The following is an 8,514-nucleotide window of genomic DNA, read 5'->3' as shown; positions in this document are numbered from 1 at the left end:
AATTCATGGAATTAATAATCAGTGACACAAAATCAGTTTTCTTGAAACTTTTTCAATAAACAGATATTGACTGATGGCGATGGATGCATACCATTTTATCCCCGTCTGGGAAGCGTCAAAATACTTACCTCTTAGGCAAATAATGTAGATACACAAAACATAGTATCGTTCCCAACTTGTGCGGAACGAACTAATGGCAACATCCAGATATCTGAGTTGAACGAAGAAGATGACTGTATTACATTTCATTTCAAGATGCGATAATACCCAGAAGTCCAAAGACAAAAGCATCACAACGTAACTCAGCTAGTTATCAAGATAGTTTTTCGCACACCACGAACAACTATCAAAGCCCTTTCCTGCAGACAGCAGACAGGTTAAACTGAACGCCTAGGAGTTCTATTGAATGACTTGAAAAGGGACTGTTTAAGTCAATTTTCATTTTTCTCGTAAAATGTTGTCTGGTAAACTCGTTTATATGCTGCACATAATGGCTTTTCTTTCCGTTGGAAAGAGAATACGCATGCTGTGATATATTAATTTTGTATAATAACCAGCATCCTCTTCTTATCCATTCCATATCCAAGATTAATCTTTGCAAGTATGAATGTGTGGGCGTATATGTTCAAATCTACCATTGAGGAAAACAGACTTTCTTGTGATCTTTGGTAGTGTAGTACCAACCTTTCTAAACTTCTCCGGAGAGGTTTGTCACGGTGCTTGTTTGTGAGTCAAAGTATTCCCACTTGTTTCTCTCCAAGCTATTGAGAAGGAGATTTACCTCCACTCTGGTAAAAAACTGGTCTCTGCGGAAACCGCCGTTGGCTGCGCTATTCGAAGGTCTGACAAAGCTGCTTCTTTGTGAATCAGAGGTTTCCCGCTTCTTTCTTCCCAAACCACGGTTATCCATCACCACTCCCTTAAAAAACGGGTCCTCGTCTCAACGGCCATTGGCTGACGTTTTCGATTTGCACTCTGGTTCCAGTAGCCGAGGTAGTAAATATGGATGTTTCTTGGAATATGCTTTGGTACATTACTTGTTTCCGTGAGTGAGGGCAGATGGCTGTCTTTTGTTGGAATATCGGTGAATAAGTGTGACTAGGGCCTCCCGTCGGGGAGACCGTTCGCCGGGTGCAAGTCTTTCGATTTGACACCACTTGGGCGACTTGTGCGTCGATGGGGATAAAATGAGGATGATTATGACAACACAACACCCAGTTCCTGAGCGGAGAAAATCTCCGACCCATCCAGGAATCGAACCCGGGCTCTTAAGATTGACATTCTGGCGCGATGACCACTTTTTTTTTTTTAATCTCATTTTGTTCGTTTCATCTGCTCGGTGCGGACGTCGCAAGACACCCGTTTCAGTTCGTTATTGATCTATTAACTCAGTTTTTTTATTACAGAGGGCAGCTAACCCTCTGACCGAACACGCTGAGTTACCGTGCCGGCATCCACTCGGCTTCCGGGGCGAACATAATATCGGTTCAATAATTTCACTAAATGTTCGGAAGTGCCTCTTAATGCGGTCACTGGTGTTTTTCTGTTAGTTCTCGTGAGTGACGTTGGAATCTGAGTTCTACCTCTCTTTACATTAATACCGACCACGTGCCACCTGTGCTCGTATGTCTTTACTTGCTCACAGTTATGGCCTAGAGTGAATAACACATAGTCTTGATGTGCTTTCACGTGAATTTAATAGCGGGATTTGATGTTGTTTCTGTATATCTGGTGTAGGAACCTACGCACGGCTCGACTGCCACATGTGCACAAAGTAAAGATTTTGCGTGCACAGGCTTTCCTTATGAGTGGGATAAATTATTTTACGCGCAGAATGAACCCCAATATGTATAATGGTTTTAAAATGTGATGTTAGTTCCAGAAATTATTGATTTTGTGGATAGGCATTGACATAGATTTAATTCATTCTGTAGCACAGCCTCTTGTTCCTGAATGTTTCAATATCAGTACAAAATGTACAAATTCTTTCTGCTACTATGTTACTTATGTCTGGGGATTCTCAAATTTCATGACCTTGCCTCAGTAATTTTATCATTGCTTTGACATCAGCTCATCTCTTTTATGTGAGTTATTGATCATTGTAATAAATCACCAATCTTAATCAGATTATCACGTATAATGTGTGTTTATATGATGTGCACTACATCTCTATGCGGTCAAACCGTATTATAGGGACCTGAGAGTTGCGTGACAACATAGCATGGTCTTGATAAAGTTTATAATTCGTCCCAGACGATTGACATTGCGCATTTGGTGGCCAAGAGCGTGAGACGATATTTACATAAATTGCTTACTTCCCTTCATTATTCAAGCGTACTGATAGGCAGTCCTCCGGGATTAATTACTATTATTAATTTAAAGCTATGTCTGATTGAAACAGAAGTAACAGTGAATTTGCATTTCATTTCTACTCTCATAATACTCTTGGCGACTCCAGCCAAAACTAAGTAGTAATCGTGGAAGCTCTTCATCTTCCTTTGAAAATGTTTATCTCATAATTGATAACTGCTGCTTCCACAACGCAGCTGATGTCAAGTTAAGGTTCTCAGTTCTCTCAGTGTTACTCTCTGCGACCAGCAAAAGTGCTTGTAACTGTACATAATTCCGATCTTCTTTTATCTATATGTATCATGTCATTTCAACTTCTTGTGTAATGTCTTGTAGTCTCCACCTTGTGCGCTTCCAAACAGTTTCCAAGGCTAAATTTATTCCTGACATATACAGGAGTTCAGCGCCGTAGCTACGGTGGCAACTTGAACTGACAAGCCGGCCGAAGTGGCCGTGCGGTTAAAGGCGCTGCAGTCTGGAACCGCAAGACCGCTACGGTCGCAGGTTCGAATCCTGCCTCGGGCATGGATGTTTGTGATGTCCTTAGGTTAGTTAGGTTTAACTAGTTCTAAGTTCTCGGGGACTAATGACCTCAGCAGTTGAGTCCCATAGTGCTCAGAGCCATTTGAACCATTTTTTGAACTGACAACTGTAAACACCAGATGTGCATTCGGTCCTTGTTAAACAGCGTACGTGCGGCAGTAGTGTGCCAACGTTGTTTTGTCACAAATGGCAGTGGAGGAGCAACATGTTTTGAAGAAGAGAAAAGTGTGTGCAAAGTTTGTCCTGCGCATATTGACTCCCAAATAAAAAGAACGACGCCTGAACACCTGCCTGACTAGACTGAAACGCAAAATTCTTTTTCGGAAAAAAAATTATAACGATTGAAGAGAGTCATAGTTATCATTACGAGAATACCACATAACGATGAAGTGCAGGAATTCACATGAATGGCCAAGGCTTCGACGACATAACGGATATTCAGACCAACGTGGCGCGCGAATTGAACAACATCCCAAAGAAGGACTTTTCTGGCTGTTTCACGTTATTATATGATCGTTCTGTGCGTTGTACTCAACGGGGGGTAGACTATGTGGAAAACCGAAACTTTAAAACCTCCATCTTAACTCCTCCTTATTTTCCATTACTTCAGTCTCGAAAGGTTTTGGACTATCGGGTATATACAATACACCGCCTGACAGAAAAGATTAAGTAATATTGCAGTTCTCTGTGACAGATAGAACGGCCACCACAAAGCGTTAGTGTTGTTCCTGTTTAGTGTTATTACTAGGCCCGGTAGGATATACAAGGGGCGTGACCAGGCCTCAGTGATGGTCTCCATTTGCCTGGTTGGTCAAATCGTGCGATATCCAGATTTGTGCGGTATTTCGACGTGACAGTGGCCCAGTGTTGGTTCAAATGGTTCAAACGGCTCTGAGCACTATGTGTGGTCATCAGTCCTGTAGAACTTAGAACTACTCAAACGTAACTAACCTAAGGACATCACACACATCCATGCTCGAGGCAAGATTCGAACCTGCGACCGTAGCAGTTGCGCGTTTCCAGACTGAAGCACCTAGAACCGCTCGGCCACACCGGCCGTCTCCAATGGTGGGCGGCTGGGAAACGCGTGGGCAGGCGTACTCACCGTCAAGGTACCGGTCTGACCACCACGAGGAAGGATCGCCTCATTGTGCACCAGGCACAGTGTAAGCGATTCACATCTGAAAATGTCATTTGAGAACACGTATCGGCCTCCTTGCAACAATTTAACAATTGGTCGGAGACTAACAACAGCCGGACTATAGAATTGTCATCCCACGCATAGGCTCCCGTTAACACAACAACACGAACAACTGCATTTGAAATGGTGCCGTAATTGGGAGGCATGGACTGCTGATGACTGGCGTCGCATTGTGTTCAGCGATGAAACGCCGTTTCACACTGCCTCGGATAACTATCGTCGGTGACTGTGGCGGCGACTGGGGGAGAGGGTCCATTATTCCAATGGTTTGGAGGGCAACAGCGGTGCTGCTCCTGGCGTCATAGCGTGGGAAGCCATCGGGCATGACTTCAGGTCATGGATGGTAGTAATTGAGGGAACCCTGAGAGCACAACGGCACTTCACGAGAATCCTGCATCCTCATGTGTTACCTTTCATGCGACATTATCTTAGTGCCATTTTTCAACATGAGAATGCTCGTCCACAAATGGTACATTTTTTCATGAAATTCTGCGAGGCGTGGCCAGCTAGGTCCCCAGGTCCATCCCTGATGGAACATGTGCTGGGCCAGTTCAGTCGTTAACTCTGTCACAGTATCAGAATCCAGGAACCAGTTACAACAGCTGTGGGCCAGCTTTGCCCAAGAGTGTGTCCAACGGCTTTATGAGACACTCCTAACAGAATCAGTGCATGCATCCATGCCAGAGATGGTACAGTGTCAAACTGGTAAGTGGTATCATACTGCCAAGAGCTTCGTAGAGTTGACTCACTTTGATGATCATCAAAATAACATCACATACCCTCTCACACTTTGGTGTTTCATTTCGTTTCTTTCTTCCCTTCTAGGTGCTTGGCATTTATTGTCATTCAGGGTAATCGTAAAGTCGTTTTATAGGTATTCACTTTATTCGGGAAACAGCAGTCTCCTAGCTAAACATGAAAAACTTTCATTTGCTTTACCCACTGCTCAACCTACATATTGTCCGCCTCCGGTAGCTGAGTGGTCAACGCGAGAGAATGTGAATCCTAAGGGCCGCTTGCACGGTAGCTCAGCGCGTTCGGTCAGAGAGCTGGTTGGCCTCTGTAATAAAAAAAAACTGAGTGAAAGGATCAACAACGAACTTGAACGGATGACATGTGATGTCCGCAACGACCAAACACAGCGATAAAAAAAAAAAAGGTCCGGGTTCGATTCCCGGCTGGGTCGGAGATTTTCTCCGCTCGGGGAATGGGTGTTCTGTTGTCCTAATCATCACCATTTCATCCCCATCGACGCACAAGTCGCCCAAGTGGCGTGAAATCGAAAGACTTGCACCCGGCGAACGGTCTACCCGACGGGAGACCCTAGTCACACGACATTTATATTTTTCCTACATATTAGGTTGATGCATAAGGTCGTAGCGTTTTTGTTTTGTATGCCAGTATTCCGTTTGTTTACAAAAAAATGGCTCTGAGCACTATGGGACTCAACTGCTGAGGTCATTAGTCCCCTAGAACTTAGAACTAGTTAAACCTAACTAACCTAAGGACATCACAAACATCCATGCCCGAGGCAGGATTCGAACCTGCGACCGTAGCGGCCTTGCGGTTCCAGACTGCAGCGCCTTTAACCGCACGGCCACTTCGGCCGGCTCGTTTGTTTACAGGGTGAAAAGTATTTAAACCGACAAACTCTGGGAGGTTGTAGGGGACATCAAAACAAATATTTTTCCTTAATGTCATTTTTTCCTATGAGAATTATTTAAACAGGTAGAGGCCGTATTACGCTCTTCAGTTGTTAGAGGCCGCATAAAGATCTTCAGTTGTTATATGGCGTATTACACTCTTCAGTTGTTTGGGGACGTATTACACTCTTCAGTTGTAGGCAACTTTCAATATTAAGGCTCTGAGCACTATGGGACTTAACATCTATGGTCATCAGTCCCCAAGAACTTAGAACTACTTAAACCTAACTAACCTAAGGACATCACACAACACCCAGACATCACGAGGCAGAGCAAATCCCTGACCCCACCGGGAATCGAACCCGGGAACCCGATCGCGGGAAGCAAGACGCTACCGCACGACCACGAGCTGCGGGCTGTAGGAACTGCTGTCCACCAGTGTAGTAGTGCATTGTCTCTGTTTACTAATGGAGCGATACACCTGGAGTGAATACACTGATATGGTTAGTGTGTACTACGTAGCGCACCACAACGGACGACTGCACAGCGGGTTTATCAACAACAATATCCTAATCGCCGTATCCCGCATAATACGACCTCTGCTGCTGTGTACCAACGTCTGCGTGAGATTAGGTCATTTAGCAGATTACCTGGACAGGGATGCCGTCGCACGGTAAGAACGCTGCAATTTGAGGAAGCTGTCTTGCAGCATGTGCAGCGGGATCCTTCAATCAGCACTCGTGCAATTGCACGTAACATGGAGACGAATCAGACGAATGTAAGAACAGTCCTTCGAGAGCAATTGTTACGTCCATTTCACTTACAGCGTGTCCACAACCTGGAACCAGTTGATTATCCACCCATAGCATTGTCAAAGTTGCTGGAAGACGTCCCGCTCCTTACAAGACAACACATGTGGTTCCAACATGACGGGGCGCCGGCACATTTCAGTCGTCGTGTGTGTCGATTCCTGGCCCGACGGTTCCCAGAAACGTGGATTGGCAGAGGTGGTCCTGTACCATGGCCTGCTCGATCCGCAGATAAGTCCCCTCTGGACTTTTTTGTGTGGGGAGAGATGCGCAACCTTGTTTACGCAACTCCTGTTGCATCAGAAGAGGATCTGGTTGCCCGGATAGTAGCAGCAGCAGCAGGAACAATTCAGGATACTCCTGCGATTTTCGCCCGTGTAAGACAGAACGTGATCCGACGGTGTAACCTTTGTTTACGTGTCAATGGAGGCATTTTTGAAAATCTACTGTAATTGAAATTGGGTTGTGTTAATGTGTTGTCTCTTGGCCATAAAAAATGGAAAAGTGTTTCTTGGTTTAATTAATTTGCCGCCAGAGAAATCTTCCCCTACCGGTTCAAATACTTCTCATATAACTCTCCTATAACAACTGAAGATCTTTATACGGTCTCTAACAACTGAAGAGCGTAATACGGCCTCCACCTGTTTAAATAATCCTCATAGGAAAAAATGACATTGGGGAAAACTATTTATTTTGGTGTCTCCTACAACTTCCCAGAGTTTGTCAGCTTAAATACTTTTCTCCCTGTATAGTTTTTCATTTTTTATTTACAATTCATTGTTGCTGTTTGAGTTTGCATATTGTCATTTTGTCATTTCTAGATAGCGAATGGAGCTGTGGCCGGTAGAAAATAGAGAAATCGGAACATTTTCAACATATCCTTCTGTTCAGTAGAGGGATGACAGCAGCGGAGGCAGCCAGAAACATTTGCGCCGTGTTTGGGAAAAATGTCATTGGACAGAGCGCGGCAGGAAAACCGTTTTCTCGTTTTAAGGAGGATCGTTTTCACATTACACTCACCACGTTCAGGATGACTTTCGGCGCTTGACGAAGATCGTTTAAACGCATTAATCCGCAATGATCTACGTCACCGGACTCGAGAACTGGCAAGTATGATGCACTGCGGTCATTCCACCATCGTGCGACATTTGCATGCGGTGGGGAACGTTAAAAATATCGAGTTTTTGGTTACTGCACACTCTAAGCTCGTCATCAATTTGCTCGAGAACAATACCAATCATTCCTATCCTGTATTGTTAGTGGTAAACAGAAATCGTGTCTTTCTGCTAAAATAAGGAAAAGAAAGGAATGGTTGAGCCCAAACAAAGCAGCAACTTCGCATGCAAGGACCTGTGCGCATCTACAAAATATGTTATACATGCGGTGCCAACGGCCATACCATGTTGAATACACCGGTTCTCGTCCGATCACCGAAGTTAAGCATCATCGGGTCCGGTTAGTACTTGGATGGGTGACCGCCTGGGAACACCGGGTGCTGTTGGCTCTATCTCATAGTCCGCAGCTCGTGGTCGTGCGGTAGCCTTCTCGCTTCCCGCGCCCGGATTCCCGGGTTCGATTCCCGGCGGGGTCAGGGATTTTCTCTGCCTCGTGATGACTGGGTGTTGTGTGCTGTCCTTAGGTTAGTTAGGTTTAAGTAGTTCTAAGTTCTAGGGGACTGATGACCATAGATGTTAAGTCCCATAGTTCTCAGAGCCATTTGAACCATTTTGAACCACATGCGGTGGAACAGTGACGGTGTTGTATACAATGAATTTCTTCCCGGAGATATAACCATCACTGCTGACATTCATTGTCAGTAACTGAGACGTCTTGCAGACGCAATCCAAGAAAAACGATCACGAAGTCCGTGTGAAGTGATGCTATAGCACGAAAATGTCTACCCACATCCTGCTAGACTGGCGAAAAACACTATACAGGAGTTGGGTTGGGAAGTTACTCCGCACCCATA

General features: G+C 44.9%; 1 non-coding gene across 1 annotated transcript; it reads left to right on the top strand.

Moving 5' to 3' along the window:
• The first annotated feature begins 7,930 nt into the window (after positions 1-7,930).
• LOC126426948 (5S ribosomal RNA) lies at positions 7,931-8,049 on the top strand. The gene has a single exon (XR_007576465.1). It is a non-coding gene; the product is annotated as a 5S ribosomal RNA (ribosomal RNA).
• Positions 8,050-8,514: the final 465 nt, after the last annotated feature.

Source organism: Schistocerca serialis, chromosome 1, assembly GCF_023864345.2.
Source record: "Schistocerca serialis cubense isolate TAMUIC-IGC-003099 chromosome 1, iqSchSeri2.2, whole genome shotgun sequence".
NCBI lineage: Eukaryota > Metazoa > Arthropoda > Insecta > Orthoptera > Acrididae > Schistocerca > Schistocerca serialis.
This window is presented reverse-complemented; position numbering and strand designations above follow the sequence as displayed.